Genomic DNA, 25,597 nt, shown 5'->3' with positions numbered 1-25,597 from the left:
ACCCCATCATCTAATAGTAAAATTTACAAGTCTTAGTGACAAAGAGAAAAATCCTGAAAGCAGCCTGGGACAAGAAGTCTGTAACATACAATGGTAAAAATATTAGATTGGCAGAGGACTTATCCACAGAGACCTGGCAGGCCAGAAAAAACTGGCATGATATATTCAGAGCATTAAATAAGAAAAACATGCAGCCAAGAATACGGTATCCAGCTAGGCTATCACTGAAAATAGAAGAAGAGATTAAAAGCTTCCAGGACAAACAAAAACTGAAAGAATTTGCAAACACCAAACCAGCTCTACAGGAAATATTGAAAGGGGTCCTCTAAGCAAAGAGAGAGACTACAAGTGGTAGGTCAGAAAGGAACAGAGACCATATACAGTAACAGTCACCTTACAGGCAATACAATGGCACTAAATTCATATCTCTCAATAGTTACCCTGAATATAAATGGCTGAATGCCCCAGCCAAAAGACACAGGGTATCAGAATGGATATAAAAACAAAACCCATCAATATGCTGCCTATAAGAAACTCATTTTAGACCTGAGACACCTCCAGATTTAAAGTGAGGTGGTGGCGGACGAGGTGGCCGAGTGGTTAAGGCGATGGACTGCTAAAGTGAGGTGGTGGAAAACAATTTACCATGCTAATGGACATCAGAAGAAAGCTGGGGTGGCAAATCTTATAGCAGATCAATAAGATTTTAAGCCAAATATAATAAGAGATGATGAAGGACACTATATCATACTCAAAGGGTCTGTCCAACAAGAGGATCTAACAATTTTAAATATCTATGTCCATAACATGGGAGCAGCCAAATATATAAACCAATTAATAGCAAAATCAAAGAAACACATTGACAATAATACAGTAATAGTAGGGGACTTTAACACTCCCCTCACTGAAAAGGACAGATCATCCAAACAAAAGATCAACAAAGAAATAAAGGTCTTAAATGACACACTGGACCAGATAGACATCACAGATAAATTCAGAACATTCCATCCCAAAGCAACATAATACACATTTTTCTCTAGTGCACATGGAACTTTCCCCAGAATAGTTAACATTCTGGGTCACAAATCAGGTCTCAACTGGTATCTAAAGATTGGGATCATTCCCTGCATATTTTCAGAGCACAATGATCTGAAGCTATAATTCAATTATGAGTGGAAAGTTGTAAAGAAGTCAAAAACATGGAGGTTAAAGAGCATCCTACTAAAGAATGAATGTGTCAACCAGGAAATTAAAGAAGAATTGAAAAAATTCATGGAAACCAATGAAAGAAAACACAACAGTTCAAAGTCTGTGGGACACAGCAAAGGCAGTCCTGAGAGGAAAGTACATAGCCATATAAGCCTTTCTCAATAAACAAGAAAGGTCTCAAGTACACAGCCTAACCCTACACCAAACGGAGCTAGAAAAAGAACAGCAAAAGAAAGCCTAATCCCAGCAGGTGAAGAGAAATAATAAAGATCAGAGCAGAAGTCAATGAAATAGAAACCAAGAGAAGAGTAGAACAAATCAACAAAACTAGGAGCTGGTTCTTTGAAAGAATTAATAAGATTGATAAACCCCTGGCCAGACTTACCAAAAAGAAAAAAGAAAGGGCCCAAGTAAATAAAATCATGAATGAAAGAGGAGAGATCACAACCAACACCAAAGAAATACTAACATTTATAAGAACATGCTATGAGCAACTCTACGCCAACAAATTTGACAATCCGGAAGAAATGAATGCATTCCTAAAGACATATAAACTATAACAACTGAACCAGGAAGAAATAGAAAACCTGAACAGACCCATAACCAGTAAGAAGATTGAAACAGTCATCAAAAATCTCCAAACAAACAAAAGCCCAGGGCCAGATGGCTTCCCAGGGAAATTCTACCGAACACTTAAAGAAGAATTCATTCCTATTCTTCTGAAACTGTTCCAAAAAATAGAAATGGAAGGAAAATTTCCAAACTCATTTGATGAGGCCAGCATCACCTTGATCCCCAAATCAGGCAAGGATCCCATCAAAAAAGAGAACTACAGACCAGTATCCTTGATGAACACAGATGTGAAAATTCTCACCAAAATACTAGCCAATAGGATCCAACAGTACATAAAATGGATTATTCACCATGACCAAGTGGATTTATTCAAGGGCTGCAAGGCTGGTTCAACATCTGCAAATCAATCAATGTGATACAACACATTACTAAAAGAAAGAACAAGAACCATATGATATTCTCAATAGATGCTGAAAAAGCATTTGACAAAGTACAGCATCCCTTCCTGATTAAAACTCTTCAAAGTGTAGGGATAGAAGGCACATACTTCAATATTATCAAAGCCGTCTATGAAAAACCACTGAAAATATCATTCTCAATGGAGGAAAACTGAGAGCTTTTCCTCTAAGGTCAGGAACACAGCAGGGATATCCGTCATCACCACTGCTATTCAACACAGTACTAGAAGTCCTAGCCTTAGCAATCAGACAGCAAAAAGAAATTAAAGACATCCAAATCAGCAAAGAAGAAGTCAAACTCTCACTCTTTGCAGATGATATGATGCTATATGTGGAAAATCCAAAAGACTCCACTCCAAATCTACTAGAACATGTACAGGAATTCAGTAAAGTGTCAGGATATAAAATCAATGCACAGAAATCAGTTGCATTTCTCTACAACAACAGCAAGACAGAAGAAAGAGAAATTAAGGAGTCAATCCCATTTACAATTGCACTCAAAACTGTAAGATACCTAGGAATAAACCTAACCAAAGAGGCAAAGAATCTATACTCAGAAAACTATAAAGTACTCGTGAAAGAATTTGAGGAAGATACAAAGAAATGGAAAAATGTTCCATGCTCCTGGATTGGAAGAATAAATATTGTGAAAATGTCTATGCTACCTAAAGCAATCTACACCTTTAATGTAATCCCTATCAAAATCCCAACCATTTTTTCAAAGAAACGGAACAAATAATCCTAAAATTTATATGGAACCAGAAAAGACCTCAAATAGCCAAAGGAATATTGAAAAAGAATGCCAAAGTTGGTGGTATCACAATTCCGGACTTCAAGCTCTATTACAAAGCTGTCATCATCAAGACAGTATGGTACTGGCACAAAAACAGACACATAAATCAATGGAACAGAATAGAGAGCCTGGAAATAGACCCTCAACTCTACGGTCAACTAATCTTTGACAAAGCAGGAAAGAATGTCCAATGGGAAAAAGACAGCCTCTTCAACAAATGGTATTGGGAAAATTGGACAGCCACATGCAGAAAAATAAAACTGGACCATTTTCTTACATCACATAGGAAAATAGATGCAAAATGGATGAAAGACCTCAATGTGAAACAGGAATTCCTCAAAATGCTTGAGGAGAATACAGGCAGCAACCTCTTCAACCTCAGCTTCAGCAACTTCTTCCCAGAAACATCACCAAAGGCAAAGGAAGTGAGGGAAAAAATGAAATATTGGAACTTCACCAAGATCAAAAGCTTTTGCACGGCATAGGAAAGTCAACGAAACTGAAAGACAACTGACAGAATGGGAGAAGATATTTGCAAACGCCATATCAGATAAAGGCCTAGTATTCAAAATCTATAAATAACTTATCGAATTCAACACCCAAAGCACAAATAATCCAATCAAGAAATGGGTAGAGGACATGAACAGATATTCTGCAAAGAAGACATCCAGATGGCCAACAGACACATGAAAAAATGCTCCACATCACTCAGCACCAGGGAAATACAAATCAAAACCACAATGAGATACCATCTCACTCCAGTCAGAATGGCTCAAATTAACAAGTCAGGAAATAAAAGATGCTGGCGAGGATGAGGAGAAAGGGGAACCCTCCTACACCGCTGGTGGGAATGCAAGCTGGTGCAACCATTCTGGAAAACAGCATGGAGGTTCCTCAAAAAGTTGAAAATAGAGCTACCTTATGACCTAGCAAGTGCACTACTGGGTATTTACCCTAAAGATACAAACGTAGTGATCTGAAGGGGCACATGCACCCAAATATTTATAGCAGCAATGTCCACAATAGCCACAGTATGGAGAGAACCTAGATGTCCATCAACAGATGAATGGATAAAGAAGAAGTGATATATATATAATGGAATACTATGCAGCCATCAAAAGAAATGAAATCTTGCCATTTGCAATGACATGGATGGAACGAGAGGGTATTATGTTTAGTGAAATAAGTCATTTGGACAAAGACAGCTATCATATGATCCCCCTGATATGAGGAAGTGGAGATGCAACGTGGGGGTTTTGAGGGGTAGGAAAAGAATAAATGGAACAAGATGGGATTGGGAAGGAGACAAACCATAAGAGATTCTTAATGTCACAAAACAAACTGAGGGGGGTGGGGGGTGTAGGGTGAGGGTGGTGGGGTTATGGACATTGGGGAGGGTATGTGCTATGGTGACTGTTGTGAAGTGTGTAAACCTGGTGATTCACAGAACTGTACCCCTGGAGCTAATAATACATTATATGTTAAGAAAAAAAGATAATTTAAAAAAAGGTGGATACATGGCTTAGCTCATTAATTTTTAGCCTTTTTATCCAAATCAATTGCAAACATGATGATGATAGCTTTGAATTGCAATTTGCATTAATTTCCTAATTATGTGTATATATTTCAAAGTTCTATTTTGGCTATATTGTTCAAGCTTCTATATGTAATGTTTTGTTAATATTCAGTTCAAACTACTTTCTTATTTCTACTCTGAATCCTTTATTGACCCACAAGTTATTTATTTATTTGTTTATTTATTTAATTTTAAATTTTTTATTATTAGCTCAGGGGTTGATATGATATGATGTGATATGATAGTTGTCTTTCTCCGATTGACTTATTTCACTAAGCATAATTAAGCCATGTATTCACCTTAAGAAACTAGGAAAAAAAAAAGTAACTCAAATTTGAGGATAAGAAAAGATAGGTAAGAGCAGTTAGAACCTATCTCTCTTATTCCAATTAAAGAGGGAGGAATGCTTTATGAGGTCAGCAATGCCCTGGTAAAAAAACAAGACAAAGACACCACAAAATTATGGACCAATCTCCCTGATGAACATAGGTACAAAAATCCTCAACAAAAAAGCAAATTCAACAATCCATTAAAGGGGTCAAATACCATATTTAAGCAGGATTTATTCCAGGATGCAAAAATGGTTCAACATCTGAAAATCAATCAATGTGATATATCACATTAACAAAAAGAAGGATAAAAATCATATGCTCATTTCAAAAGATGCAGAAAAATCATCTAAAAAATTCTACATCTATTGATGATAAAAACCCTCAAGAAAGTCAGAATAGAGAAACCATACATCAATGTAATATAGAGCATATATGACAAACCCACACCTAACATCACACTCTATGGTGAAAAGCTGCGAACTTTTCCTCTGAGACCAGAAACAAGACAGGAATGTCTACTTTTGCCACTTTTTTCCAAAATAGTATTAGACATCCTACCCAGAGCAATCAGGCAAGAAAAAGATATAAAAGGCATCCAAACTGGAAAGGAAGAAATAAAACTCACTATTTGCAGATAACATGATACTATATTTAGAAACCAGTAAGGACTCCATCAAAAAACTGTTAAAACTTAAAAACAAATTTAGTAAAGTAAGAAGACACAAACTTAACATGGAGAAATTAGCCGCTTTCCTAAACACTAGTAACAACCTGCCAGAAAAAGAAATTGGGAGTACCGGGTGGGTCAGTCAGTTGTCCAAATCCTGATTTTGACTCAGGTAATGATTTCAGGGCTGTGAGATTGAGTTCCCCCACTGAGCTCTTCACGAGTTTGAAGCCTGCTTAAGATTCTCTCTTTCTCTTTCTTCCCCAACCCTGCACATGCATGTTTTTTTCTCTCTCTCAATTAATTAATTCTTTAAAAAGAAAGAGAGAAAGAAAGAAAGAAATTAAGAAAATAATTCTGGGTGTCTGGTGGTCTAGTCGGTTAAGCATCTCCTTGGCTCAGGTCATGATCCCAGGTCCTGGGATTGAGCCCAATGTTGGGTTCCTTGCTCAATGGGAGCCTGCTTCTCCCTCTCCCCGCAGTTTGTGCTCCCTCTCACTGTCTCTCTCTCAAATAAATAAATAAAATCTTAAGAAAAGAAAATAAAACCATCCCATTTACAACTGGATCAAAAAGAATTAAATACTTGGGAATAAATTTAACTGAGGAGGTAAAGGACTTGTATTCTGAAAATTATAAGACACTGATGAAAGAAACTGAACACAATACAAATAAACAAAAAGATATTCCATGTTCACAGATAAGAATTAACATTACTAAAATGTCCATACTACCCAAAATGATCTATGTATTTAATGAAATAGTTATCAAAATACCAACAACATTTTTCACAGAACTAAAACAAAGAACTCTAAAATTTGTATGGAACCATAAAACACCCCAAACAGCAAAGCAATCTTGAAAGTAGAACAAAGCTGAAGATACCATACTCTCTGACTGCAAAACATACTACAAAGTTGGAGTAACGAAAACAATATGATAGTGGCACAAAAACAGACATATAGATCTCTGGAATAAGATAGAGAACTCAGAAAAAAGCCTACAAATATATGGTCAATTAATCTCTCCAACAAATGGTATTGGAAAAGCTGGACAGCTACATGCAAAAGAATAAAACAGGACCACTATCTTATACCATATATAAAAACAAATTCAAAATGGATTACACTTAAATGTAAGATGTAAAACCACAAGACTCCTAAAAGAAAACATACGCAATACGTTCTGTGCCATTGGTCTTAGCAATATTTCTTTGGACCAGTCTTCTCAGGGAGGTGAAATAAAAGCTAAAATAAATAATGGAATTACATCAAACTAAAAACTTATTAAAGCACAGTACAGGAAATCATCAACAAAATGAAAAGGCAAAATGAAATGAAATGAAAATGAAAAGGCAAATTATTGAATGGGAGATGTATGCAAATCATACATCCAATAAGGGGTTAATATCCAAAATGTATAATTGTAAGTTCTTTATACATTCTTATTCCTGTGATCTATATGTCTGTTTTTGTATCAGTATCATACCAATAGGATATTGTGTGTCAATTATGTGTCAATAAAAACAAAAAATAAATTGAAAAGGTAAGAGCAAAAATCAATGAAAAATAAAACAAACAAAAAATCAACAAAATTAAAGGTTGGTTCTTTGGAAAGTCTTATAAAATTACTAAACTTCTGATAACAGTAACAAGTAAAATGAGACCAAAATAAGCAGTATCAGGAATGAAAAAGAACATACCAATATTGATGCGATGGAAAATTAAAAATATTAAGAGGATATTGTGAGCAACTTTGTGTGCTAAGTGAATACTTAGACTGTCTAAGACTTTTCCTATAGCCAGTAATTAAGATAATTCTGTGATAATTTTCCTTAAATATTCAACTGAATAGATCAACTGAATAAAGACTTAGAAGCAGATTCACAATTAAATAGATATTTTATATATGAAAGGGTTGGTATTATAGACCAGTAAGGAAAAAATAAGCTTTTCAACAACAGTTGCCAAAATAATTGAATATAGAAAAAAATTAAGTAGGATCCATACCTCACACCATAATCTGGAATCAATTTTAGATGGTTAAAATACTTAATATTAAAGACGAACCACCAAACTTTAAAAAAGATAATATAAGAAAATATTTTCACAAAACCCCAGAGATTCTTAAGCAATATATGAAAGCAAGAACTATAAATTAGAAGATATTTGTAGAATATATAATAATAGGGGCGCCTGGGTGGCTCAGTGGGTTAAAGCCTCTCCCTTCGGCTCAGGCCCTGATCCCAGGGTCCTGGGATCAAGGCCCACATCGGGCTCTCTGCTCAGCAGGGAGCCCACTTCCCTCTCTCTCTGCCTGCTTTTCTACCTATTTATTTCTGTCTGTCAAATAAATAAATAAAATCTTAAAAAAAGAATATATAATAATAAAGGAGAAAGGAGAAATAATTTAGTAACAGGATTAAGATGATGACTATAGTCATACCACCTAAGATAGAATATCACTTACTCACTTACTAGCTTTGTGATCTACAAATAACCCTTGTCAAGTTATTTAACCTTGCTGTATCTCAATCTCCTAATTTATAAAACAAAATTAATAATGATATTTATCCCTTAGCTGAAACAAGAAAATTTATGCAATATGCACAGAACATTACCTGGCTCATGATATGCTTTTTATAAGTGTATAACTATTATTTTAAAATTACTGTTTATGGGCCACCTGGATGGCTCAGATGGTTACGTGTCCAACTCTTGATTTCAGCTCAGGGCATGATCTCAGTGTTCTGCAAATTCAAACTCAAACTCTGCACTGCAGATGAGATTCTCTCTCTTCTTCTCTCTTTGCCCCTCTCTACTTCTCTCTCTCTCTCTCTCCTTCCCTCTTTCTAAAAAAAATTAATTTCTGTGAATCAATTAAAACAGACTAACCTTTCAATTGAAAAATACACAAAGGCACCTCACGAAAAAAGGTAATTGAGAGCCGCATACATGTGAGAAATGTTCCATATTGTAAGTAAGCTGATAAATACAAATCAAAACCAAAATGTGATACTATTCTATATCTACCAGCTGGAGGGAAAAAAACACATTTAGTATAATAATGTTGGTGAGGATATAAAGCAAGAAAACAATCATACAAGCCAATTATACACTGGGTGGGACTGTCAACTAGATCAACCCCTTCAACATTCATATACTCTACAACCTAGCTATTCTAAACTTAGATCTATATTCTAGAGAATATCTTGTGATAATATGCTAGGAAATACATATAAAATTATCATACAACATTGTCTATAATATTGAAATATTTAAAATCACTCAAATGTTAATTAAGAATAAACTGGATAAATAAATTGTGGAAGAATGAGTGAATCACAGCTACACAAATTAACATGGATATTACATATTTAATGTCGAATAAAAAAGTCACAACAAATGTGTATTTCCATATATAATATTCAAGAACATAAAAATGTTAAGAACAAAACAATATAATTCATGATATTAAAAAGATACACGTAAATATATATACCAAGGAAAGCAAGAGAATAGTTATCATAAATCTAGAGAGAGCGTCACAAAAAGTCACATGAAGCTCTTATGAGGAAGCCTATATATATATAAAATTAAGTAAGTATACTATATATATAGTGCATATATATATATATCCTTTTATATGCATGATACTTTTCTCAATAAAAATAGTTTAATAAAAGAATGTGTTGCACAATTGGAAAGCTGTCCCAAGTATATTTTAAATAAGAAAAAGGCTTCAGAAGCATTTAGTGTGATTATATTTTTGAAGAAAAAAAGTACACATGAGAAAGTCTGGAAGAATATCCATCAAAATGTGAAAGTAGTAACTTTACCTTTGGGTAGCAATGAGATTGAAGTCATTAATTGTGTAGCCAACTTTGTAAAGTTATATTTCTAAGAAAATGTATTCAGCCTACTAATAATTTAAGCTCAAAAAAAAAGAATCTTAAATGTAAAATGAAGCTTAAATAACATCATTGTTTTATAAGTCTGCATGCGCTTCTTTCCTATAACTGTATAAACTTGTGCAATGTCATGTTTAATGACTATTTAGTATCCCATTATATCCATGGATCAGCTTGATTTAATCAATATTTATTTCCAGGCATTTAGATTTTTTTCTCATTTATTTTACATGAGCATTCTTGCAATCCAATTTCCTATTATTTCCATAAAATAAATTTCTAGAAGGTGGTTTGCTAGGTCATAACCTACGAAAAAATTTAATGCCTAAAACACAGAGTTTTCGTCATTATTTTGACAGCAGTACATTAAAGGTAAACTTATTTATTTACTTATTTTAGAGAGAGTGAGTATGTGCACATGTGTACTGGGGAAAGAGTACAGACAGAGGGACAGACTCCCCACAGAGCATGGGGCCCATCATGGTGCTGATCCCATGACCCTGAGACCATGACCTAAGCAGAGATCAAGAGCTAGTTGTTCAACCAACTGAGCCACCCAGGCACCCCATCAAAGGTAAATTTATTATTTACATATTGGTACCGGTACTGGGTTTGTTCAATTTGTAATTGAACAAATTATCTAATATCTAAACTCTCATTTGAATTTAAATTAAAAAAAAAACAATAAAGATGTTCATGTTAGGAAAACAAATAAACTCTCATTTAAAAGATTTGGTGACCCATGATCCCAGGGTCCTGGGATCAAGTCCCAAATAGGGCTCCTTGCTCGGTAGGGAGGAATGGCAAAGTATCTCAAACAAAGAATGCATCCCATACATCTCTGTAACTCCATGCTAGTACCTTAATATGAGGGAGTACCTAAAGAGTGTTTAATTAACTGAAAATTACTAAATTTGCCTGATTCACAGGAGATTCTCACTTTCCTGGGGATACCCAGAAAAGCTAGAAGCAACTACTTAATAGAAACAATAAGACATCACTAAAATAAATCTAAGGCTTTCACTGTAATATATTATAATTCCACAACTTATTTTCAATGATTTATATTATCACAATTGTTAATGGGAGTACCAACATCTAAACCAGGTCACGTTCATTATTGGAACAACACATTTCCACTCTTCTTGCATCATACAACTTGTGAAAGTTGTATATTCAGTTTGGCAACCAATTAGGCTAAAAGATATAAAATCAAGTTGGAGAGGGATTAGACATATAGTAATTCTCTAAGTATAAGTTTACTGGGGAAAATAGCAGATATAAATAATCTGAAGATCTTTATTTATCTTGACAGTTCATAAATGGCTCACAAGCTATCAGTGCTGAGGCTGCGTAATAGCATAGGACTGTGAGTCAGTAACTGATTTTATGCCAGAGAGCACAATTCACATGTGAGATTGGAGACAACACTACTGATTAGAATGGAGATTAGGAAAATTCAGCCCAGTCATAGAGAGAGACATGCAGATCTAAAAGACTAATGATTCTCCCTTATGGGTATGTTGGACTTCGTTTTTGTGGAGTAGAATAAATTTAAACTCTGTTACTCTCTTTTGATGGGGTCAAACCTTATTAGATCGAGTTGAAATTCCTCCTTTATATTTTAAATGGGAGGGCCCTTATTGTGATGAGCACAGGGTGATGTATGGAAGTGCTGAATCACTGAGTTGTACACTTGAAACTACTATTATACTGTATGTTAATTAACTGCAATATAAATAAAAACTTAAAAAATAAAAAACTTAGAAAAAATCCACAAATACTTGGCAGATGCTGGGAGAAGAAAATAAAAGTTCTAGCTTAAATGAAGCTCTATTCGACTATTTAAAAATTTTGTTTTAACTTAAAGTAATAAAGATAATATTAACATATAAAAATAAATAAATAAATGAAAACTTAAAAAGATGTATTGAATGGGCAGAGAGATAATTTTAAAAACAAAACAATCATTATTTTTGTTTACATAGGCTGTGTACTTACTTCATTTTATAGATTTTATAAGAGAAATTTGTATGAAGCTATTCATGAAAATTGCTTGTGATTTTGTAAGCTACTTTCCTTATTAAAGGTATCCTTATAATCTCTTGTGCATTTACTGAGAGGAGAAATCATTTTCCTCATTCTGTGTGATTTGTAAAAGAACACTTGAATAATCATTAATTTAGTCATTCAACAAACAATTATTAGAAACCTACTATATGCAAAAGCACAACACTGGAATCTGTGAGAGACATAAAGATTTTCACATGCAGTTCTTACGCTCAAGAAAAATATATAATGGCATAATAAAATAACCATGCTTATAAAACAAACAGTGTCAAATGCTATGAGAAAGGTATAGATAAAGTACTATTGGTGATTAGAAACGTGAAAACACATCGAGCTAGAGGAGTCTAGCAATTTCATGAAGGCGGCATTTCAGCTGAACTTTGAGGATGGGTGGGAGAGGCAAACTATAAAGAGACTATAGTGTGATAAAGAGCATAGGGAATATAAATGCATAATAGTTCCTTTAATTTAGAGTGTGTGTTGTAAATGAAAAGCATGAACACCCATGGCTGAAAAGGTAGGAGAACTGGATCACCACTTAACCTCCTGCTGGGTGTGTTTCGGAGTCAGCAAGTTTCTTGGTCAGGGGAGTGACCAAAGCCATGTGTTAGACAATCTGGCAAAATCTCAGGAGAATTTAGGATAAAGTAGACTGTAAAAGATTGGAAGACAGGCCTTATAAGTCAGAATGCTATTGCAGGAAGTCCGGTAGGATAATGATGGTATGAATACAGAGTAAGATAATGACAGTATGAATCACAGAATGAAGGGACCTATTGACCACTACCAGTAATATCTTTGATTGCTCTGGACAAAAGATTTGCATCCATTGCCCTTTGTCTTATTTAGTTTGGATCCCTCCCCCCGTCCCAATTTCCTGGATAGCTTAATGTATGGTTTTCAGGAGAGAAATATGAAAATGATTCTTTAACTCTTGCCAGGATCTTTCTCAGATGTGGAAATCTGCAGTAATTATGAGACAGCTCACCCCAGAACTGAGGGAGCTAGTAGCCTGCTTCAGGGCACAGAAAAAAAGTAAAAGGCAGAAAGATTAAAGAGAACTTTAAGTAGTTACACTTGAATTGCATCTTAAAGCAACTCCAGAAAACTTTGTGTGACTTCCTTAATAGTTCCATGCTTTATAATGGCTATATTAGTCTGATACTCAGTTGTGAAAGAACAAGTGAAAAGAGGCAGAGGTGTCAATTACCTTTGAGGGATACCTCAGAAGAGAGATGCTGTGACAGAGGGCAGCTGTTGAGAGCCACTCGTGGGGGCTCTAGCCTCTCACTCCCACTACTCATACCTCAGAAATTTTCTAAAGGTTCTTTGGAGATCCATCAAAATCAGCCATTCGGGAGAATAGCTTACACAATGTTTAGAAAAGATAAAATACTTAAAGAGCTCTACTCCCTAAATGCTGTCCCGGAATGGATCATACCTGAGAGAAAGTAGTTGGTACTCACCTCTACTTTATTACTATATTAAAGAACAGGTAGAAAGTATTGGTTTTCCCATGTATTCCTAATTGAGGGAACAAGAGTAGCAATTTCCTGCCATCCTGGGTCGTAGGGGCTTAGAGTTTCTGAAACTCTGGGGATATGACTTAAGCAAGCGATAGAAAGCTTGATTCATAACTCAGCCATCAAATTCCTGGTAGGGAATATGGCATTAAAAAAGGTTAAGTGCACATGAATTGAAATCTATAGCTGTTTCTTATCAGCTGTCACAGATACCTAGCACAGAGATTATTTCTGCCTAGCTGATACATTGCATAGCATGATTTATATATAAATATCTATCTTATCTTTATCTATCTATCCTTTTTTTAAAAGAATGTAGGGAGTACCTTGGATATTGGAATCAAAATCAGTGCACAGAAGGGTTGCCATAGAGAGGCAAATTCACACAAAATGCTGAATGTTTACAAAGATAATTCTCTTTCAGGTTGATTTGATTAGCAATAATCTTTGAATCTAATTTCTCAGGTAATGCTTCTTTCATCATTTGCCATGGTAGCAAGCTGATGAATACTTCATTTACATTTTTATTAGTCTATAAAGCTTTTCCTGCTTATGCTCTTTTACCTCACCCCAAAAGCAGTACTTAATGTTTAATAATAGTTAATTGAACCCATGGCAAAGATTTGAGTACAAAAAAAGTGACACTCAAGGTAATGTCCTCTTGTTATCAATCTTACAATTGATACACACTTAAGGTACTGCTTCTGAAACCATAAAATTATTGATTATGATATATAATCTATGATCTTAGTCTCTAGACCAAAAGCCTAGGCAGTAAGAGAGTGTATCCTTTAATAAACAGTATTCTGTAATACTGAGCACGTTCAGTAATTAGGACATACAGCTTCTTAGTTTTGACGTCTGAGAAAACGACTCTTGAATGCCACAGGAGATGTGGTGTTTCTAAATCAGGTCTCAGTTCTCCAAGACTATGTGTATAATAAAGGTTTAGTTTCAGATTTAACCATTTGATATGAAGATATATTAAACTTTGGCATCACAGTCTGCAAATGACTATTCAGACCAAGTTTAGAGTTCATGCCAAAGAATGTTAATTAGAGGGATGCCTGGGTGGCTCAGTCTGTTAAGCATCTGCCTTCAGCTCAGGTCATGATCCCAGGTCCTGGGATCTGGCCTCATGTCAGCTCCCTGCTCAGCGGGGATTCTGCTTCTCCTTCTGCCTAACCCCCCCCCCCCCAAGCTCTCTCTCAATCTCTCTTTCTCTCTGTCTGAAATCATTAAATAAGATCTTTAAAAAAGGAAGGTAATTAGAATGCCTATCAATCATTCATGGCATTCACTAGAGTGATATATAAACAATTATTTATAATAACGTGCATTAACTGGTATATTTGGCCCTTGCTGTGCTTTCTGTGCCTGAATTGTAGTGGCCTGTGATGTTCATATAGGATTTGTTTCTCTGCCTGCAAAATTTTGGGAGACATCAGAGTTAAGGCAATGGTGTTGCACACTGTGAAATGACTCAGGGTTCATTCAGAATGGAGTTCATAAGGGACTTGTCTATTCATTAGATTGGAGGCAGATCCAATACTTTTTAGTTATAAAATTCCTGAGCACATTATCTCTTTAAGAAAGAGAGAGAGAGACAGACAGACCACATTTTATAATTCTGAGCATTCACTTGTTTGTGCCTTTGGGGAGAAAACTAAAGCCATTTTAAAAGAAATAACTTAGAAAGAGTCAGAAGCTTCATGGTAAACAAAACTCTCTCCCAAAACATTCAGATGATTTAGTTAAGAATGAACTGGAACAACATCAATTGCATTTCCTTGAAATCAGAAATAAATTCCAAAATAACTGGGAAGCATTTCTGAAGTAGTGTTTGGATAAGTGTTTACAATCTGAAAAAAGGATAAGGTAGGATAGCATAAATTCAGCTATAAAAATAGTACTCTCACCTGCACAAAGTGTATATGAAACTGTGACTTTCTGTGAGAAATAAAACACTCCACAGCCCCTATACATTATATATTGTGTCATCCCAGACATGCTTTTCTGCTTGCTATTCAAACAGTTGTCTACAGCTGCAGATAATTGATTTGTCTCCTGATAACTTTAGAAACTACTGTATGAAACACCAAAGTGTAGCAGCTTTTACAAGTTATTTGACTAAGCATAAAGTGTTTTACACTTTGGGTGTGTGTGTGTGTGTACGTGTGTGTGTGGTGGCCCACATACATGCATTATACATCCATGGGTACTGGTGCCCATATACTAAGAACCATATAAAATTATTCTTGAATTAATTAATGTTGCTTAAATTGTATATGTAACAATGTCTGGGCTTTAGATAGTAAGATACTCAGCTTATGCTTTGTTTTCTGAATATATTTTCTGTGTCATATGGCTGTAAGCCCGTTTTAGCAACACATACAAGAGTCAAGAGGGAATAATTGTTCTTTTATTTACAAGACTACAGATTTGAGTAGATTTGAGTCCTACTCATCTCATTTATTTATTGTCTGAATGGTCCTGTGGGAGTCATTTAATTTCTTTAATCCTTAGTTTCTTCATTGATAAACTAAGTATAATGGTAGCCATCTAACAGTAGAGCCAAATAACAAATGCACATGAATAATCAAGCACTACCAAATGTTAGCTAATATTTTTCATTTTCATGGTTGAGGGAGCATATGACATATGTGTCTCCTGGATGCAAAGGGGAGAAAAGGGTTTAATGCATTTTTGTAGTTTGCTAACAGGATCTTGGGACTTGTATAAAGCAGCATATGCACATGTATTTTTTTGATGGATAAATCAGGGAGAAGTAGTAAGACCCAGGACAAGCACCATTTGCTTCCTTTTCAAAGCACAGTAAGCCTAAGTCTGAGTCTCAAATTGCAATCACCGTGTCTAGGAATCCACAGCACATGTTTTCTTCTATTATTGAAGGAGGCAGCTGCCTAGTCAATGTAAATTTTATTGTAAAATTATTTAATAGAATTCACAATTATGGGAGGACAAACACACTTGAGACACTAATGGAGGTTCTGAATTTTATATGTGTAGACAAAGAGGGCTGTCAGACTTAGCATCAGTTATTGTTGCACAGAGACAGGTTGGCGATAAAAGAAAGTAACTACTAATGAAAGGGAACTCCCACTGATGCACTGCCACCATCTCTGCTAACGAAGAGTGAAAAATAGGAGTGAAATAAGCAGCTAAATAAAAACTGTATGTATTTTATACCATTGTATTCATTGTCCTTTCTATACCATTTGATATCCAGGATCCTTTATCTACTGAAATTCTCTCCACTCCTAATTACTGTGATAGCAAAATCTCCTTGTTTTCCTCGCACCACTATAACCAATGCTTCTTTGTCCTTCAGTGGCTGTTCAGTAATTCTGCAAGTCTCTATGGATAGGGGCTCAGTGCTTCGCTATCTATTAGACCCAATTTATAACTTTCAGCTATCCTGGTTTCAAATACCACCTCTTCACATATAATTTTCAAAAACTTATACTAAACCTCAATTTCTCTCTTGAATGCTAGTTGTGTATTTTGTTATGTTGTGTATTAATTGTGTGTTGTTATGTTGTGTATTAATCATAAATGATTAATGAATATTTCCACTTGAAAATTTGGATGTTGTCAGTAGATCAACATGTTGGAGCAAATTGATTTCTCCTCCAAATTGATTCCTTTACCCAATCTTCTATCTCTGTCTGTTTAATCATTATATCATCACTCTGCAATCCGTACTAAACACTTTGTTCAAAGAAATCCTCTTCAATATGTTATTTATCAAATCTCCAGTCATTATCTTGTTCAAAAAGTCTCAATGGCTTGTCATTTCCTGTTGGAAAAAAAATCCTATTGTCTGTAAGTGTCTTTAAAGAGGAGGAATTTCTGTCTTCTATTTATCTCTTTATCTACCACACCATCTAGGCATGTGTGTTATAAAACATACACAATAATTGTTTATTGAATTGAATTAAACTCCTTGGACTTCTATTTTTAGTTTCCTTCGTCTGGTCCATTCCTAATAACCAAATTTACTTGTAGGGACTCTTCACAATCTGTTCACCTAACGTTATTTTTACTCTCCTCTAAATGTGTTCAACTCATTCTCCTGACCATTTTTGGACATGAGTCCTCTTTTCTCTGTCTAGTTCTCACTACTCTTTAAAGTTCAGCCCAACTTCAAAACCTCTCTCATAAATCCTTCCCCAGCTCTTTCAGTCCATGTTGATCTCTATTCCCAGTGAATTCTTAACACTTTTCATTTTGTGTTGCCATTTCTTGCTATTTAATTATCACATTTCTAATTGTTTCTAATTACCATACTCACTCTGATCTTTGACTCTTTCCCCTTCTGTCCTTCCTATCTTACTTTTGAATTATTTATGATTTTTCCTGTGTATTAATTTTGTGTGTCCAGCTACACTATAATGCCTTAGAGGGAAAAAGTATGTCATATTTTCTTATATCATTCCTATATTCTAGCATTATGCTATAGAAAAAGTAGAGGTTCAAAAATATTTATTAAATGAATAAATGAATATTGGGGAAAGAAAATATATTAAAAGTGAATATGTATTGCAATTAATAGCTTTGGAAAAATAATTCAAAGATAAAAATTCTGCATTTGAATATGATGCTTGTAGGTTTTTTGAGTATCATTTTCTTTTATTATCTGATTTGTACCTTAATTAGTTCATTAGATAAGAAGGGAATAAAGGTTAATGTATATACACCTGCTTTATGCAGCAGCAGTGATTGACAATAAAAGTCACTAAATGTTAACAACAGCTAAAAAGGAAGTTGGAGAATCCACGAAGAAAGGCAAGACAAGAGTAGCAGCCTATCTGGAATAATTTTGGTAAAATTTGCCCTAAGGCTGGTAGAATTATATTTCCTTCCACACCATGATTTACAAAGCAAGAAAATAGCTATCTGAATAGGAGATGAAGAGACCAAGCTCTTAACCACCTTGCTTTTGAAACTTGTAATTCTATCCCTCACAAATGTAATCAACTCAGCAGTAGACAAAAGGATTCTGCCATAACACCCCCACTTCCTCAACCGCGCCAGCATTAAGAGATTGAATATAGGGAGGAGTCAAGATGGCGGAGAAGTAGCAGGCTGAGACTGCTTCAGCTAGCCGGAGATCAGCTAGATAGCTTATCTAAAGATTGCAAACACCCGAAAATCCATCGGCAGATCGAAGAGAAGAAGAACAGCAATTCTGGAAACAGAAAAACAACCACTTTCTGAAAGGTAGGACCGGCAGAGAAGTGAATCCAAAGCGACGGGAAGATAGACCCCGGGGGGGAGGGGCCGGCTCCCGGCAAGCGGCGGAGCAACCGCGCACAAAATCAGGACTTTTAAAAGTCTGTTCCGCTGAGGGACATCGCTCCAGAGGCTAAACCGGGGCGAAGCCCACGCGGGGTCAGCGTGGCCTCAGGTCCCGCAGGGTCACAGAAGGATCGGGGGTGTCTGAGTGTCGCAGAGCTTGCGGGTATTGGAACGGGAAAGCCGGCTACAGAGACAGAGCTGACAGTAAGCTCACAGCTCCGTGTTACCTTGACCCGGTCGCAGGCTCGGTGAGCTCGGAGCGCGGCCGGAGGTCAGGCAGACGGGAGTAATTGGGCGCGGTTCTCTGAGCGCGCACTGAGGAGTGGGGCCCTGGGCTCTCGGCTCCTCCGGGCGGAGACCAGGAGGCCGCCATTTGTATTCCCGTCCTCTGGAACTCTACGGAAAGCGCTCAGGGAACAAAAGCTCCTGAAAGCAAACCCGAGCGGATTACTCACCCCGGCCCCGGGTAAGGGCGGTGTAATTCCGCCTGGGGCAAAGACACTTGAGAATCACTACAACAGGCCCCTCCCCCAGAAGATCAACAAGAAATCCAGCCGAGACCAAGTTCACCTACCAAGGAGTGCGGTTTCAATACCAAGGAGAGCAGCAGAATTCCAGAGGAGGAGAAAGCCAAGCACGGAACTCATGGCTTTTTTCCTGTGATTTTTTTTAGTCTTGCAGTTAATTTAATTTTTTCTTTTTCATTTTTTTTTTCTCGCCTTCGGGTAAATTTTTTTTTTTAACTGTTACCTTTTTCTTTTTTTTTAACGATTTTATACTAGTTTATCTAATATATATATTTTTTTTCTTTTTTTACATTTTTCTTAGGTGTTTTTCTTTTTTAAAAATTCTTTTCTTTTCTTTTCTTTTTTTTTTTTTTTTTTTTTTTTTTTCTTTTTTTTTTTTTTTTTTTTTTTTTCTTCCTTTTTGAACCTCTTTTTATCCCCTTTCCCCCACTCACGATTTTGGATCTCTTCTAATTTGGTTAAAGCATATTTTCCTGGGGTTGTTGCCACCCTTTTAGTATTTTACTTGCCCCTTCATTTACTCTTATCTGGACAAAATGACAAGACGTAAAAATTCAACACAAAAAAAAAGAACAAGAGGCAGTACCGAAGGCTAGGGACCTAATCAATACAGACATCGGTAATATGTCAGATCTAGAGTTCAGAATGACAATTCTCAAGGTTCTAGCCGGGCTCGAAAAAGGCATGGAAGATATTAGAGAAACCCTCTCGAGAGATATAAAAGCCCTTTCTGGAGAAATAAAAGAACTAAAATCTAACCAAGGTGAAATCAAAAAAGCTATTAATGAGGTGCAATCAAAAATGGAGGCTCTAACTGCTAGGATAAATGAGGCAGAAGAAAGAATTAGTGATATAGAAGACCAAATGACAGAGAATAAAGAAGCTGAGCAAAAGAGGGACAAACAGCTACTGGACCACGAGGGGAGAATTCGAGAGATAAGTGACACCATAAGACGAAACAACATTAGAATAATTGGGATTCCAGAAGAAGAAGAAAGTGAGAGGGGAGCAGAAGGTATACTGGAGAGAATTATTGGGGAGAATTTCCCCAATATGGCAAAGGGAACGAGCATCAAAATTCAGGAGGTTCAGAGAACGCCCCTCAAATACAAAAAGAATAGGCCCACACCCCGTCACCTAATAGTAAAATTTACAAGTCTCAGTGACAAAGAGAAAATCCTGAAAGCAGCCCAGGAAAAGAAGTCTGTAACATACAATGGTAAAAATATTAGATTGGCAGCTGACTTATCCACAGAGACCTGGCAGGCCAGAAAGAGCTGGCATGATATTTTCAGAGCACTAAATGAGAAAAACATACAGCCAAGAATACTATATCCAGCTAGGCTATCATTGAAAATAGAAGGAGAGATTAAAAGCTTCCAGGACAAACAACAACTGAAAGAATTTGCAAATACCAAACCAGCTCTACAGGAAATATTGAAAGGGGTCCTCTAAGCAAAGAGAGAGCCTACAAGTGGTAGATCAGAAAGGAACAGAGACCATATACAGTAACAGTCACCTTACAGGCAATACAATGGCACTAAATTCATATCTCTCAATAGTTACCCTGAATGTGAATGGGCTAAATGCCCCTGTCAAAAGACACAGGGTATCAGAATGGATAAAAAAACAAAACCCATCTATATGTTGCCTCCAAGAAACACATTTTAAGCCCGAAGACACCTCCAGATTTAAAGTGAGGGGGTGGAAAAGAATTTACCATGCTAATGGACATCAGAAGAAAGCAGGAGTGGCAATCCTTATATCAGATCAATTAGATTTTAAGCCAAAGACTATAATAAGAGATGAGGAAGGACACTATATCATACTCAAAGGGTCTGTCCAACAAGAAGATCTAACAATTTTAAATATCTATGCCCCCAATGTGGGAGCAGCCAACTATCTAAACCAATTAATAACAAAATCAAAGAAACACATCAACAATAATACAATGATAGTAGGGGACTTTAACACTCCCCTCACTGAAATGGACAGGTCATCCAAGCAAAAAATCAGCAAGGAAATAAAGGCCTTAAATGACACACTGGACCAGATGGACATCACAGATATATTCAGAATATTTCATCCCAAAGCAACAGAATACACATTCTTCTCTAGTGCACATGGAACATTCTCCAGAATAGATCACATCCTCGGTCCTAAATCAGGACTCAACCGGTATCAAAAGATTGGGATCATTCCCTGCATATTTTCAGACCACAATGCTCTAAATCTAGAACTCAACCACAAAAGGAAGTTTGGAAAGAACCCAAATACATGGAGACTAAACAGTATCCTTCTAAAGAATGAATGGGTCAACCGGGAAATTAAAGAAGAATTGAAAAAAATCATGGAAACAAATGATAATGAAAATACAACGGTTCAAAATCTGTGGGACACAACAAAGGCAGTCCTGAGAGGAAAATATATAGCGGTACAAGCCTTTCTCAAGAAACAAGAAAGGTCTCAGGTACACAACCTAACCCTACACCTAAAGGAGCTGGAGAAAGAACAAGAAAGAAACCCTAAGCCCAGCAGGAGAAGAGAAATCATAAAGATCAGAGCAGAAATCAATGAAATAGAAACCAAAAAAACAATAGAACAAATCAATGAAACTAGGAGCTGGTTCTTTGAAAGAATTAATAAGATTGATAAACCCCTGGCCCGACTTATCAAAAAGAAAAGAGAAAGGACCCAAATAAATAAAATCATGAATGAAAGAGGAGAGATCACAACTAACACCAAAGAAATACAAACTATTATAAGAACATACGATGAGCAACTCTACGGCAATAAATTTGACAATCTGGAAGAAATGGATGCATTCCTAGAAACATATAAACTACCGCAACTGAACCAGGAAGAAATAGAAAGCCTGAACAGACCCATAACCAGTAAGGAGATAGAAACAGTCATTAAAAATCTCCAAACAAACAAAAGCCCAGGGCCAGACGGCTTCCCGGGGGAATTCTACCAAACATTTAAAGAAGAACTAATTCCTATTCTCCTGAAACTGTTCCAAAAAATAGAAATGGAAGGAAAACTTCCAAACTCATTTTATGAGGCCAGCATCACCTTGATCCCAAAACCAGCAAGGATCCCACCAAAAAAGAGAGCTATAGACCGATATCCTTGATGAACACAGATGCGAAAATACTCAACAAAATACTAGCCAATAGGATTCAACAGTACATTAAAAAGATTATTCACCACGACCAAGTGGGATTTATTCCAGGGCTGCAAGGTTGGTTCAACATCTGCAAATCAGTCAATGTGATACAACACATCAATAAAAGAAAGAACAAGAACCATATGATACTCTCAATAGATGCTGAAAAAGCATTTGACAAAGTACAACATCCCTTCCTGATCAAACCTCTTCAAAGTGTAGGGATAGAGGGCACATACCTCAATATCATCAAAGCCATCTATGAAAAACCCACCGCAAATATCATTCTCAATGGAGAAAAACTGAAAGCTTTTCCGCTAAGGTCAGGAACACGGCAGGGATGTCCATTATCACCACTGCTATTCAACATAGTACTAGAGGTCCTAGCCTCAGCAATCAGACAACAAAAGGAAATTAAAGGCATCCAAATCGGCAAAGAAGAAGTCAAATTATCACTCTTCGCAGATGATATGATACTATATGTGGAAAACCCAAAAGACTCCACTCCAAAACTGCTAGAACTTATACAGGAATTCAGTAAAGTGTCAGGTTATAAAATCAATGCACAGAAATCAGTTGCATTTCTCTACACCAACAGCAAGACAGAAGAAAGAGATATTAAGGAGTCAATCCCATTTACAATTGCATCCAAAACCATAAGATACCTAGGAATAAACCTAACCAAAGAGACACAGAATCTATACTCAGAAAACTATAAAGTACTCATGAAAGAAATTGAGGAAGACACAAAGAAATGGAAAAATGTTCCATGCTCCTGGATTGGAAGAATAAATATTGTGAAAATGTCTATGCTACCTAAAGCAATCTACACATTTAATGCAATTCCTATCAAAGTACCATCCATCTTTTTCAAAGAAATGGAACAAATAATTCTAAAATTTATATGGAACCAGAAAAGACCTCGAATAGCCAAAGGGATATTGAAAAAGAAAGCCAACGTTGGTGGCATCACAATTCCGGACTTCAAGCTCTATTACAAAGCTGTCATCATCAAGACAGCATGGTACTGGCACAAAAACAGACACATAGATCAATGGAACAGAATAGAGAGCCCAGAAATAGACCCTCAAATCTATGGTCAACTAATCTTCGACAAAGCAGGAAAGAATGTCCAATGGAAAAAAGACAGCCTTTTCAATAAATGGTGCTGGGAAAATTGGACAGCCACATGCAGAAAAATGAAATTGGACCATTTCCTTACACCACACACAAAAATAGACTCAAAATGGATGAAGGACCTCAATGTACGAAAGGAATCCATCAAAATCCTTGAGGAGAACACGGGCAGCAACCTCTTCGACCTCTGCCGCAGCAACATCTTCCTAGGAACAACGCAAAAGGCAAGGGAAGCAAGGGAAAAAAATGAACTACTGGGATTTCATCAAGATCAAAAGCTTTTGCACAGCAAAGGAAACAGTTAACAAAATCAAAAGACAACTGACAGAATGGGAGAAGATATTTGCAAACGACATATCAGATAAAGGACTAGTGTCCAGAATCTATAAAGAACTTAGCAAACTCAATACCCAAAGAACAAATAATCCAATCAAGAAATGGGCAGAAGACATGAACAGACATTTCTGCAAAGAAGACATCCAGATGGCCAACAGACACATGAAAAAGTGCTCCATATCACTCGGCATCAGGGAAATACAAATCAAAACCACAATGAGATATCACCTCACACCAGTCAGAATGGCTAAAATCAACAAGTCAGGAAATGACAGATGCTGGCGAGGATGCGGAGAAAGGGGAACCCTCCTACACTGTTGGTGGGAATGCAAGCTGGTGCAGCCACTCTGGAAAACAGCATGGAGGTTCCTCAAAATGTTGAAAATAGAACTGCCCTATGACCCAGCAATTGCACTATTGGGTATTTACCCTAAAGATACAAATGTAGTGATCCAAAGGGACACATGCACCCGAATGTTTATAGCAGCAATGTCCACAATAGCCAAACTATGGAAAGAACCTAGATGTCCATCAACAGATGAATGGATCAAGAAGATGTGGTATATATACACAATGGAATACTATGCAGCCATCAAAAGAAATGAAATCTTGCCATTTGCAACAACATGGATGGAACTAGAGCGTATCATGCTTAGCGAAATAAGTCAAGCAGAGAAAGACAACTATCATATGATCTCCCTTATATGAGGAAGTGGTGATGCAACATGGAGGCTTAAGTGGGTAGAAGAAGAATAAATGAAACAAGATGGGATTGGGAGGGAGACAAACCATAAGTGACTCTTAATCTCACAAAACAAACTGAGGGTTGCCGGGGGGAGGGGGTTTGGGAGAAGGGGGTGGGATTATGGACATTGGGGAGGGTATGTGATTTGGTGAGTGCTGTGAAGTGTGTAAACCTGGTGATTCACAGACCTGTACCCTTGGGGATAAAAATATATGTTTATAAAAAATAAAAAATTAAAAAAAAATTAAAAAAAAAAAAAAGAGATTGAATATATCTCCCTGGAACTTAATGTCTACCTCAACAATTCTTCCACCCACACTTTTTAATGTTTACCTTCCATTACTTTATAACTGGCCTCAGTTGTTCTCTTTTTTGGAAAACACTGGTATTTAGGCGATTCTAAAGAAATTTCCCCTTTTATAAGTAACACAGATTCACTTATATTTACAGTGAATCGCACCAAAAAGGTCTATTTGGGGGGAGAAATAAGACCTAGTAAGAGGTGGAAATGTCAGCATGAAGGAAATTATTTTGCTCTCAATGAGATATGTTAATATTTATTGAATGTAAGAGTGCTTTACAGTGATGCTGTTAAGGAAGATGGATCACACCCATTTTATAGGTTTTATGTATGATTTTATATGTAGCTCTGCTTGCTCACAGTTGGCATATATATATGTGTGTGTGTTAGGGAAGAAAGTACAATTTAACTTGTAACGTGACTAAAAGGGAGAAATAGATAACTATTTAATAATAAAGATATTGTTGTTATCACAAATGACATACAGTGTGAAAATCATGGGATTTTGAGTAAACTGACCAGGATTCCAGACATGGCTCTTTTCCTCAATGGCTTTACAATATGTAAAGACAATGGCTATAGAAGAGCCATGGTTTTATATCTACAAAATGGCAGTGACATTAAAAGCTATTTCATGAGGATTTGTGAGTAGATTAAATAAATAATACAAAGTGCTTTGTATGTACAAAATTAATATTTTAGTAATTAAATCTAAGATAAGATCCAGAGTCTTTCCCATGGTCTTTAAAAACACTTTGTGATCTTGTTTGTAAGCATCCACCTGACCTCATCTCCATCACTTCTAGCTCATACCACACTAATAACTTTGGCTTACTTGTGTCCCTGAAACACAACTAATTCTTTTCTGTCACAGGGTCTTTGCATGTATTATCACATATATTTTATATATAGTTTCACTATGTAGTTTATTTTAAATGGTGTCCACTTC

General features: G+C 36.2%; 1 protein-coding gene across 4 annotated transcripts in view; it reads right to left on the bottom strand.

Moving 5' to 3' along the window:
* Nucleotides 1-25,597, bottom strand: part of LOC101680385 (serine/threonine-protein kinase TNNI3K) — a 329,700-nt gene that overhangs the window by 265,900 nt on the left and 38,203 nt on the right. The gene's annotated exons all lie outside the window — the stretch shown is intronic.

Source organism: Mustela putorius, unplaced genomic scaffold (genome assembly GCF_011764305.1).
Source record: "Mustela putorius furo isolate JIRA1106 unplaced genomic scaffold, ASM1176430v1.1 tig00003853_pilon_pilon_pilon, whole genome shotgun sequence".
NCBI classification, from domain to species: Eukaryota; Metazoa; Chordata; class Mammalia; order Carnivora; family Mustelidae; genus Mustela; species Mustela putorius.
This window is presented reverse-complemented; position numbering and strand designations above follow the sequence as displayed.